At 39.6% G+C, this 12,834-nt stretch overlaps 1 protein-coding gene and 1 pseudogene across 8 annotated transcripts in view; both read left to right on the top strand.

Annotated features, from left to right (window-relative positions):
* TSPAN4 (tetraspanin 4) overlaps nucleotides 1–12,834 on the top strand; it is a 754,211-nt gene that overhangs the window by 292,154 nt on the left and 449,223 nt on the right. For all 8 annotated transcript variants that reach the window (XM_087920957.1, XM_087920956.1, XM_087920962.1 and 5 more), the window contains one exon: nucleotides 11,026–11,077. The gene's annotated coding sequence lies outside the window, so the exon portion shown is untranslated. The remainder of the gene's footprint in view (nucleotides 1–11,025; nucleotides 11,078–12,834) is intronic.
* LOC148128094 (uncharacterized) overlaps nucleotides 1–12,834 on the top strand; it is a 142,742-nt pseudogene that overhangs the window by 82,105 nt on the left and 47,803 nt on the right.

Below are 12,834 nucleotides of genomic sequence, written 5' to 3' on the forward strand. Positions count from 1 at the left end.
GGGCCACAAATGTGCATGTGGCTGCTCAAACAGTCAGAAACAGACTCCATGAGGGTGGTATGAGGGACCAACATCCACAGGTGGGGGTTGTGCTTATAGCCCAACACCGTGCAGGATGTTTGGCATTTGCCAGAGAACACCAAGTTTGGCAAATTCACCACTGGCACCCTGTGCTCTTCAGAGATGAAAGCAGGTTCACACTGAGCACATGTGACAGACATGACAGGGTCTGGAGACACTGTGGAGAATGTTCTGCTGCCTGCAAAATCCTCCAGCATGACCGGTTTGACAGTGGGTCAGTAATGGTGTGGGGTGGCATTTCTTTAGGGGGCCACACAGCCCTCAATGTGCTCTCCAGAAGTAACCGGACTGCCATTAGGTACCAAGATGAGATCCTCAGACCCCTTGTGAGACCATATGCTGGTGCTGTTAGCCCTGGGTTCCTCCTAATGCAAGACAATGCTAGACCTCATGTGGCTGGAGTGTGTCAGCAGTTCCTGCAAGATGAAGGCATTGATGCTATGGACTGGCCCGCCAGTTCCCCAGACCTGAATCCAATTGAGCACATCTGGGACATCATGTCTCGCTCCATCCACCAACGCCACGTTGCACCACAGACTGTCCAGGAGTTGGGGGATGCTTTAGTCCAGGTGTGGGAGGAGATCCCTCAGGAGACCATCCTCCACCTCATCAGGAGCATGCCCAGGCGTTGTAGGGAGGTCATACAGGCACGTGGAGGCCACACACACTACTGAGCCTCATTTTGACTTGTTTTAAGGACATTACATCAAAGTTGGATCAGCCTGTAGTGTTTTTTTCCACTTTAATTTTGAGTGTAACTCCAAATCCAGACCTCCATGGGTTGCTAAATTTGAATTCCATTGATAATTTTTGTGTGATTTTGTTGTCAGCACATTCAACTATGTAATGAACAAAGTATTTAATAAGAATATTTCATTCATTCAGATCTAGGATGTCTTAATTTTGTGTTCCCTTTATTTTTTTGAGCAGTGTAGTAATGCAGACTGTGTAAATAGTTGGACAACGTTGAGGGAATTATTTGTTTAGAGTAATGGCATTCAGGAAAATCTGGTGATGTCTCCTCTGTTTTGCACTGAGAAGGAAGCAATTTGGTGGACAATGATGGTGCATTCAGCAAAGAGTAGGTGGCAATAGATGAAAGAGGACTTCAGTTCTACCCAAATAGTGGCCACAAAATAACGCTCCTTAGTTAGTAATAACATGAAAATTTTCATCTGCTCCTTGGCTTTCTGGAACTTATCACATTATAAAGAAATCAAGTTCTTGTAAATCCATACAAAATCTGACTGCTGTGTGTATAGAAAATATGGCTAAGGACTGTTGCAATTTGGAAGGTTGTATGGAAAAGGATTAATACCGGTAGAAGGATGTCTTCCTATATGTCTTTCTCCTGGAAAAAAATACAAATAAAATGCCTTGGGAATTATGGGAAGAAATCTCTGGAAAGAGAGGGCTATCTTGGCAAAGGTTTTCCTTTCTGTAGACTTAAATAAGCTTCCGAATTTTGCACTCATCAGATTTTTTTTTGAGGACACAATGAATTTGGGGAATTATTTTTGAGCATCAATGTTTGCTCTCTAGGGAATGTGAAGTAGGAATAGCAACTGTAAAATATATAAGAATGCTTAACTGTGCATATTCACTTTTGTTCTTATATATCTGTAAAGAAATCCAGCAATGCCTTCTAGCAAAGTAAACCAATTCACCCCTGGAATTTTTTTTAAAAAAATCACTTTGAAAAATGAGTAGCATGTAAAATGCGAAGAGTTTTCATTGCATCTTTCTTTTCCTTCTGGTTTTAATTGAGCTAATGCGCTGATCATTTTTTCCTCCTAAACCAGAGAAGGAATGAGTGCTCTTAGTGCTCTTTAGTTCTGAAGTAGAAAGTTAGACAGATGTATTTGTGCTAGATAGACACAATTACTTAAGTGCAGGAACAAGCTGTGAACCAAATTTATGCCCACGGCATGAAGAAGAAAAGAAAAAAAAAGATGTCATTTGGTGGCTTCCCAGGCTCCTCATAAATTTCAGAATGGTGCCTTTCTTTTTTTAGTTGCCTGTAAAATGCAACCCTGGGACCATTAGATGTTTTGCTGGTGAAGGTGATGGGAAACAAGAGAAGAAATTTCGTGTCCCTAGACATTTAATGATTTGTCAGTCAATTAACTGGAGGTCAGATGTATCTGCAGGCTGTTAAGAGTTACATTCAAGGAGACAATGATATCAAAACCTTATAGGTTGTGTCTCGGAAGAGGAACATACTGTAAAATCTTTTGTGTGTATATGCAGAGTGTCACATTTTGAATTATAAACTCCCAAAATCATAATCTAAAAAAAAATGATGTAATTGGCATATTTCTTCTTAAATGCTCTGAGTGAGTGCAAAATACAAGAAGTAAAATTGTTTACTATTTTGGCATGATACAGCTACTAAACCATAACTGCAATTAACTTTGCTAGTGCAAATACTTTCTCTTGTATTTGCTGCTCCGAGCTGGTTGTTGTCATGTTTTCTACTTGTCCTACTGTGACTGCACATTGAGAATGCTGTTTACTAGTGGCACAAAAGAATGAAAAGCAGCCAAATACTCCATAAAGCACTGGAGTAGAAATATCTTCTGGGTTGTATATTTGGATACTACTGCCCTAGAGCTTTACAAGCTATTTGAAAGCATATGTTATATAGTGAATCATCCCTAAAGATGGGAAATGTATTTATAAACATACCTTTGCATAATTAAATATATAAATGTGAAGCACCTGAATTCCCATAATTTATTAGTGGCAGTATTCAAGTTGATGATCACTGCAGGCTGCCTTATTTAAGAAGAAATGATAGTAAATAAAGGGTGAAATATTCAAGAGTTGTAGGCAGCATGGTTCAGAAATGGGTTGCTGTTGCAGTTATGCTAAATTTGTCTATTCAGAAAGCTATTAAGCTGAGGATGGTTTTATTGGATGGTTCAGATGCGAGTATTGAGCCTCCAAAATCAGGTTTGATTTATTAAGCTGAGCGGTCGCCTGTCTAAACAAAATCATTGTTATTAGCTGTGTACTGCATATCCAAACAAATAGCTTCCAAAGTGATTTATGATCGTGGCTCAGTTGAATGAACAACAGTTAAAATTGGTGTAGTTTCAGTTTTGAACAGAAAAGCGAACAATTGTTAATAGAAAATGGGGAAAAAAATCCTTCCAGTAAATATGCAGAGCAGGGAGGTAGGGTGGCAAACAGGTCTTTGAACTTTCAGCACAGAATGGTGTTATGATCGGGGGGGGGGGTTCTATTGGTTCTCTTTAGAACCTGTTGTTAACTTTCTTTAGAACCTGTTGTTAACTTTCTAAGCAGTTTGGAGAACTGGTTGTTGGAAGGAATCTCCTTTTGTTTTTTTCCCACTTTACAGAACTAATCCTGTAAGGAAGGCAGGAAGGAAACATTCTGGTGTTGTTTCTAGTGTAATCTTTATTGCCCTGCTTACAGAAACTGCCTCTCTATTAACCCTTATTACATTCTTGGGAGTATGCCTAGACTTCCGGGTTTTTTTTTCTTTGCTGGTACTTTCTTAAACAGCAAGGGTTTAAGCTTTTTACACTGCTGTTGGAAGGAAATACTCCCCTGTTGGAATTCTTCCAGCTAGGACGAGCAATCTGAAGAAATAATTGACTAATGAAGCAGAGCTGCCAGAAAGAAGCTTTTAATGACAAGGAACCAAGATGAGTGACATTCAGCAAGTCTTCTTGGCTAGCTAGAAAGATTGATATTAAAACGTGAGTTTACAAACCCTTTCTGAGTTTTGGTCTAAAACTGGTTTTTGGTGAAGTTTTATTATGTGCTTGGTGACGTTTAATCCTTTGTTCATTGATGGGATAATTTTCTCCATTCAGCTTTGTTTGGAAGGAAAAAGGTTAATCTCTGTTCCTGAAAAGAAACTGGGTTGAGAAATCTGGCTAGTTCCTGTGTCTGTTAGTTCTGGTAATTGGTTTAACAAACAACAGCTACTGTTATGATTTAATTATTTGTATTGTGTTTGAATTTTTTTCCTGCCTCATGGTTTCTTTTTCTATCTGGGGAGGAGGTCTTCCTTCAATGCTTTAGTGGTTTCCGGCAATGTCCTTTTGGGGGGTACTTCCAAGAGATAGGATGCTAGCTTGGCACTGATGTTTTTACTGCCTTTCTGGGGGGCATGTGATCTTTCCTTAAATCTGGATGATTTCCTTAGGATATCTTGTGATGTGAGTCAGACCAGCTGGTGTCTTTAAGTGGTGCAAATGGACCTAAGGATTATTTCTCCTGGGTATGCTCTTTCTGGAGAGCTTAAATGACCTCTCTGCTAGAGGGTTTCACTTTATGAGCAAGAGTTGGCTGCTGATAGTTATCATTGCATTTTAACTATTTTAATTCCTCAAGGTGCTCTGGCACCCTGCTTGCGTAACTCCTAACTCCAGCTTGCAGGCATTTTTAATCTAATGATTGGTATTTAGGGCAGCTTTTTGCAAGCAAAGAAGCTTTTTGTATTTTTGTACAGGTAATCCTTGACGTACAACAGTTCATTTAGTGACCATTCAAAATTACAATGGCACTGAAAAAAGTGACTTATGACTGTTTTTCACAACATTGCAGTCTTCCCATGGTCATGAGAGGCCAGGTGAAGAGAAGCGCCCCTCAATGTGAGTGATGTCGAGTTGGCCATGCCCATCCAGTCATATGACCAACTAGCCACGCCCACCCACTCACAAGTCCACCAAGCCATGGCCATAGAACTGGTTGTTTAAAAATTTGAATCCCATCCCTGGTTATGATCTAAACTGCTGATGGGACAGCAAAATATATAAGTTTGGGATTGCAACAGTTTTGAAAAAAATAATCTTTCAACTGGGAGAAGCCTTTGATATCTTCAGTCCATTTCCTGGCATCAAACGATTTCTGATCTGCAAGTCTCCCATAGCAAAAATTCCAGTTGTCACTTCCTATCACAACCTGCTCGTCCATTTTTAAAATGATTTCTTCTTAACTACAACCTCTCCCAATTTGCCTAATAATTACTATCTTGTATCATCAAAAATAATTTCTTGGAAGTTATTTCCCTCCATTATGATTTCTGTTAGAGGAGAGTGGCAAGCCTCTGTCATCATTAATTTTCTTATATGCTAAATAAATAATTAATATCTGAAAGTGTGCAGTGGTTTATAGTTTCATTATTCTATTATTTCAATGTAAACACTCCAGTCCTCTTTATACAATTAATCTGATATTCTGTGAAGCTGAAAAATTTTCCGCTTGGCTATAGATTTAGCATTCTGACTGTTTATGCTTTTTAGTGTTATAATGAGACTGTAAAATTGATAAAATAATCAGGTTACAGCAAAAATGTCCTTACCAGAGATACTCAATTGAGCAATTGCTGCTCATTATATTAACATCTTTTTATTAAAGTGAGTATAATGAATGAGTCTTTGAAAATGATGAGAAAGAGGAAAGTGTGTAATTCTTTATGTGATGTAAGTGCAACGCTCATTGATTGTGTGGAAATGTAAAAAGTGCTGTTTTCAATCAAGCTTCACAAGTAAAGGATTAACCTTTCTCTGACAGTTTTGATTACGCAAGAACACATGTTAATGTTAATGGACTATATTGATGCATTTTCAAGAGTTATGCAAGAGCTAAACCTGGAAAGTGGCTTGCCTTCTCAAGAAAATGGAAAGTATATCACTGCTGATTCAGAATTGATCCATCCCTTTTACATCAGGATAAATGTTAATAAGCCATAACAATGAAAATATTTCAAGCCAGGTTGCTTAATAATAATATGTATTATTATAACAATGGGGCAGAGTAAATAAAAGCATAATCCTCAACATTTCAAGTCAATGATGCATTAAAAAATACAGCACACAATCCAGAAAAAATACTGAATTATATATCTATCTTCTTAACCAATAAGTTGACAGACTTGCACATTACCATCTGCTTCAATTTATGATGGCTTTCCTTTTGTATCTTACAACTAATCTCAATTTCCTCCTTTCCAACCATACCTACCCAATTTTAAGTCAGAACTGAGTGCAGTGTTCTTAATGTTAATGTCAAATCTAACACTGCCATACCTTTGTCAGGTAGACAAAGACACCTGTTAACACATAAGGTCCACTCAGCTGTTTTCTCACTGACCAAGGTTTTTATGTCAGGTAGGGTTAGAGATGGAAAAATTGCTTCTCCTGTGCTATTTATTAAACAATAATTGTTTTCCCAATTTGCCCTTGATTTAATTTGCCAATCCAATTAAAGTAAGTGTATTTATTTAGCTAATTATCGTACTTCAAACCTTACAATTATAGTGTCTCTGTGTATAAAACAAGGATTAAAATATCCACAATTAGATTAAAACTTATCTGAATCATATCGTCAAGCAATAGAACAGTGATCACAGCATCCTCACATGAGAGGTTGCCCAAGGCAGTGATAGCGGCCACCCTTCCGCAGACAGGGAGGCAAGGCGATGGCAGCGCTGCTTCCCTGGCCGGTGGGTCTGATGGAGAGAACCCAAAGCCACCCGACCTTTCCACCCCTCACCCATCCCGCAGGCCGTCGCCTTGCCTCCCTGTCCATGGGTGGGTGGGCAATATCACTGCCTCAGGTGGCCTCTCCCGGTGGCCCCTTCGGGTTTGGGCTGGAGGGACTTGTGAATAAAGCCAAGCTCGGGTCGGCCCGGCTCTTTTGCTTGGCTGGCGGGCGTGCACCTGCGGCTCGTTTTCCCAGCTCTACCCAGCCTGCATGGCTCTGGCGCGGCCCTGGTGGGATGAGCGGAGGGTCTAGCGGGGAGGCGCTCACTGCCTTGGTGAGAGCTCCACCGCCAGGCAGGAGGGCCTGCCTGTCAGCTGCGCTGGGTGCCCCAGGGTGGGCTGATCCTGCGCTGCATCCTGAGAGATTCGCCTCCCCACGTGGGGTTGGGTTGCCCTCTCGGGCAGGGGAGGCTTTGTCGTACCAATAGTAGGGCATCGTTTTTAAAAGAATTTTAAAAGAATTGGCTTTGCCTTCGAAAGTGAAGGGAAGGTGGCGACAGGAGTACCTGAAGCCGAGTGTCTTCACCGGCCTCCGGTTGCAGGGAGGAGCCCTGTCTGGCCGTGTGGGGCTGCGCCAAACACTGCGGCATTGCTCTAAACACCGCGGCAGCACGGGGAGAAGGGAAAGCAACGGTGGTGGAAGGTTTCCCAATACGAAGTGCCCCACCAACACCGAGGTCAACATCCAAGGCGTCGCTGCCCGCCCGCCCAAGGATGCAAGGGGGGGAATTAAGTCACCCCTGAAAAGATGGCCTAGTGATTTTTTTGGGGGGGTGTCAAAAAATAATAAGGCTCGGCCTTATTTTGTGAGAAACACGGTAGTTTATTACAAACACTTAATTTTTAGAAAAAAATATTTATTAGAAAACGTAACTATTATGTGCATAATATAAGTATTTAAATCCATTTTCAAATTATTCCTCAGATAAGTGTTAGGAGAAGTGGGATGAAATTTAATGGAAGCTTGAGTATACTGTAGATCAGGAGGGTCAAACTCATGGGGTGATGTTGTCGTCACGTGATGTGTCACGATTTTCCCCTCCCCTTCACTATACCGAGGGTGGGCGTGGCCAGTGCATGACGCATCTGGCCCACAGGCCACAAATTTGACACCTCTGCTGTAGAACATTGAGAAGGCTACAAAATGCAGGTAGTCCTCCACTTCCAACAGTTAGTGACCTTTTCAAGTTACAACGGCACTGAAAAAAGTGACCATTTTATGACCATTTTTCACACTCATGATTGTTGTAGCATCCCCATGGTCACGTGATCAAAATGTAGACTCTTGACAACCAATTCATATTTATGATAGTTGCACTGTCCCAGGGTCATATCATCCTATTTTATGACTTTCGGACAATCACATTCAATGGGGAAGCCAGATTACTTAACAACCTTGTTGCTAACTGAATAACTGCAGTGATTCATTTATTAATTGTGGCAAGAAAGGTTGTAAAATGGAGCACTTAACAGATGTCCCACTTAGCAGCAGAAATTTTGGACTCAATTATAGTCATAAATGGAAGACTACTTGTAATTCCAAGATGATGTCTTCTGAAACTTTTCTGGACTTCATGGTGCTCCCTGGATATTGTCATAAAATGCGGGTTGCTGCTTTAATCTCTGCTAATTTCCTCAGGGATTATACTGATTAGTACTTGAATGGGAGGGACATAAACCTTCCAGATCACCATGAGGGACAATTGATATTCTACTTGGTCATTGCCTTCATATCTGCATTCAGCTGGTGTGAAAGCACTAGAAGAAGATGGGGTTAAAGATGGCTGGAGGAATAGGATCCAATTTCATACACCAATCTTCTGAGCCAGAGGTATACTTTGAAGGTTGCTGTATCTCCTAACTATACTTTAGGCACAGGCAACTGGAATATCAGATGCTCTTTCAATTCATTGCAGGCCCTAGCTTAGTTATGAGGAATGTAACCATCCTAGTTAATTATTGGATTTGGTGAAACTGTACCGATGATGCTCAAAATCATCCATGAGACCTTTCAATTGGATGTTTGTGAGTGCTTCATAGCTGGCATTAGGTTCAACAAACCCCCCACGTTTATTATAGTTTTTTCAATTCCTATAGACATAATAATTCATGGCACTAATACATTTGATTATCATTAAAGTACTACACACTTTATTTTTATTGTTTTTGTTACAGCATGCAAACATTGCCCCCCTCCCCCTTATCACATCCCCCAAAAATTGGAGAGCAAGATTGTGTTTGTTTATGTGAATCTCAAAGAGAAATTGAAATAAAATTGTACATATGTATTATGATGGTACTGTGAGGAGGATGGTATTTTAACTGTGACGAACCCTTTCATGTATATGTGTGGACTAGAGGTGCTATTCAGCAGGTTCTGACCAGTTCTGGAGAACCCATAGCAAAAGTATTGAGTAGTTTGGAGAACCAGCAAATACCACCTCTGACTGGCCCTGCCCCCATCTATTCTCTGTCTCCCAAGTCCCAGCTGATTGGCTGGGTCTTCTTTTGTTGCCCTGCACAGGAAAACGGAGCTGGAAAGCAGGTTAGTGGGGTGGGGAGGGAATGGGATTTTGTAGTATCCTTCCCCTGTGATGTCCACTAAGCCATGCCATGCCCACCAAGCCATGCCCACAGGACTGGTAGTAAAAAAATTTGAATCCCACCAATGATACACACACACACACACACACACACACACACACACACACACACACACAGTGTATATATAGTATATCGATACCAATGCTTTGCTACGAAACTATGTGGTTGGGCTTAGTTTTGGGGGAGGAAAATAAGGGGGGGGGGGGAATTCTGACTCTGCCTACCAGCATCCATCGGCTAGCGTCCTGTCAGTGTGTTTGGAAAGTGAAACAGTATTTGCTGTGTGAGCAAGGAGGCAACAAGGAGCCTGGGCGTGGCTTAACTCAACTGTTCTGTACTAAAGCTGCTGGGTTGCCCTGCACAGGAGAACAGTGCTGGAAAGCAGGTTAGTGGGGTGGGGAGGGAATGGGATTTTGCAGGAACCTTCCCCCCAGGAGTAGGGTGGGAATGGAGATTTTGCAGTATCCTTCCCCTGCCATGCCCACCAAGCCACGCCCACCAAGCCACACCATGCCCACCAAGCCACGCCCACAGAACCAGTAGTAAAATAATTTGAATCCCACCAGTGGTGTGGACATTTGTTTCTGTACATTTAAATTTAGCTCAGTGCACTAATCTTGCAGGGAAGCGGGATCAAAATCTATGGTGTTTTACTTGGAGACATTTGAAACTCAATTTCCCTTACTGCTTTGTTTACCTTCAAGAATGGTTCAATATTAATTTATTACTGACATTTGCAGTATTACATTCACTTTACCTTCCGGAGTTTCTTATCTGTATATTGTCCTATATGGAGGATATTGATCACTTCCTAGCTTCCAATTATGATTACAGCTTGGGATTGTATTATGCTTTGGTCGTAACCATCTCCATTGGCAGAATGCAATATTTTACTGAAATGTTAAGACTTGTGTTTCCCAATAAGAACATACAGTAAATTAGGTTTGGCATCTTTTTATTTATACTTCAATTTTATCAATGAGCAGCTTTTTAAAAAATCTGCATGAACAAATGGAAATATGTAAGATTTTTGCGCTCTAAAATAATCCTCCTACTACCCTCAAGAAATGTCTTTTCTGATTTAATCAAATGTTACTTACCTAAGATTGGATCTGCTACAAGGTTTAAGAAGTCCTCTTGGGTTGAGGATTATGTGTCTCCTCTAAGTACCTCACTATTTTTCTGCTACATCCAGCTGGTTTCCTAGCTTGATCTGTCTCAAAGACTTGACTCATACCTTCCAGGAACATTAAGAAAGTTCATCCCACTTCAGATTAGATTTCTCTACTGGAGCCTTTAAAAAGTAGAACAATTTATTTCATCATTCTTTAACTAATCTAACAGTAAGTGGAAAAGAGATGAAGTAATAAAATCAAATAGCTAATTTAAAAAACACATCATTTCTTTGGAAAACATTAAATAAAACAAGGCTAGCAAATGTCTGACCTAATAATTTACCACCAATCTCTTCTTGGGAAATTAGCCAAACAATAGTCATTTAATGTGGTAGCTTATTTTCAAACTCTTCTTGTCTAGGACTAAAAAGTTCCACCATTCTGATCAGGCCACAAACACAGACGATGTCATTTATTATTGTTCCTCTGTTGTTTCCATTCTTTTTTTTTTTCAAAGTTGAAGTTTCTTAACCTGCTTGGCAGGAGGAGGACTCACTGTTAGAGTTTGACTACTTGGACATCCTACTGTTTTTCATTGGTCACAGAGGAGTTTTCAACTTTTCTGCTGGATCTTAGAGTAAATCTGATAGACATACTTTCTAAGAGGTGATCAAATAAACTTACATTTGCTTTTTCTTTTCCAGATTATTTGAATCCAGCAGATTAAAGAATTCCTTGGCACCGGCTTCAAATCAGGTATTTACCTTGTTTCTACAAAATTATCAAAGCTAATTTTTTTTTATTTTTCTCTATTTCCAAATGATCTTTAAAGGGTTTTTAAGAAAAGAATGTACATTCTATTATTGTTGTTGTTGTTGGAACTTCTTTATTTTGCAACATTTACATGGGCACCAGAAACAAAGCAAATATTCTGTATTGTACATTTGGAAGCATGTTGTCCATTGTCAATGTTCAGTCAATTGAGAAAGTGGAAGCAGTTATAATGATGGTAAATTATTAGATCAGATAAATGAGTTTATTATTTGAAAATTAAACTTTTTAATGGCCATTGAAAATGAGAAGCACACATGAAATGAATGATGGGTTATGATAAAAGAGAACATAAAAGTGAGACTTTTTGACAGTAGCTTCTGTCACCTATATGTTTCAAAACTTCAAATCACCTGGAAATTTCCTTATGGTTTTACTTCCATATTTGTAAAATTACTAGCAACCTGAAAAATATACCTCATGGGACTGCCAATTGTGAATGTTTTTATTTTTTCATTAAATCTATTTTACAAGCTGTTAAAAGACAGAAACTCATAAAATGTCCGATCCCTTGCTTTTAGTAGTTGAAGTTAGTAGTTTATATTTCAGAGTTTGTCTTAACTTTGCACTTAACAGAGATACGTTGTATCTTTGCCAATAATGTTTTGATTCATTTGATACATTTCTGTTCAATGTTGTTGGATGTAGCAAGTGTGCAAGAAGCTGCTGTATGAGGGAGATTGTGGTTTCTAAATATGATAAAGAAATAAAGAAATCTGTAGCTCAGATTTGAACTGTCAAGTCCTTGGTGCTCTCTGAGCTTGTTTTGTTGCTTGCAGATGTTTAATTACACAACTGGGTAATATCATATGAGCCAAGTGAGTGTGGAGCTTGCTGCCTGTTTATATGTGTCGCACATAAAAATAAACTATATTTACACCTAATTAAAAAGAGACAACTAAAAAAGCTAAGAAGGAAACAAACAAATAAAAAAGCTCAACAGAACAGGTCCTCTCCAGCATCCAACAAGATAAGCAGGGATTAACACCATGCAAACAATCAAAGAGAAAACAATACCCTATCAAGGAAATATCAAATAGAAAACCTCTTTCCTGCCAACACTGGGTGGACAAATTTCTTTATATAAATAGGGTGCAAACCCCACACTCTCCAGCACTGTTGATGTTACTTAGTTGGGCAATTTATTTAATTATATTTCAAATTTATATATAGATATCTATTTCACAAATCTAGCGGCTTATTACAAAATTATAAAGCAATAATTCACAAGTAACAATGATTATCATTACTATTAAAAATATTTAAAACTATAAAATGCAACTAAAAAGATAATGAGCTTAACAACAATAACAACAACAACAATATTAATAACAGAGCCATCTCACTAGTTCACCAGTTCTTTGGGGTTCCCAGCATGATAGTACAACTAAATCTTGAGGGACCTTTGAAAGCTAGGAGTAAAGGTCTCAGCCTAACCTAAGAGGGGTGGATGTTCCACAATGTGGGTGCCATAGCTGAGAAGGCCCACAACCAGCACGTCTTCTCACCAAGATCTGGTTGGACAGGAATATGCAATTGGGGAAAGGCAGTCCCTCAAATAACCTGGTCCCATATAGAGCTTTAAAGGTCAAAACCTTGGATCAGACCTGGAAACTAACAGGTAAGCAATACAGTTTGCAAAGTAGATGTGTACTGTGTGTTCTACAAGGGGCACACATAAC

Source organism: Pseudonaja textilis, chromosome 1, assembly GCF_049901715.1.
Source record: "Pseudonaja textilis isolate UNSWEBS1 chromosome 1, rPseTex1.2, whole genome shotgun sequence".
NCBI classification, from domain to species: domain Eukaryota; kingdom Metazoa; phylum Chordata; class Lepidosauria; order Squamata; family Elapidae; genus Pseudonaja; species Pseudonaja textilis.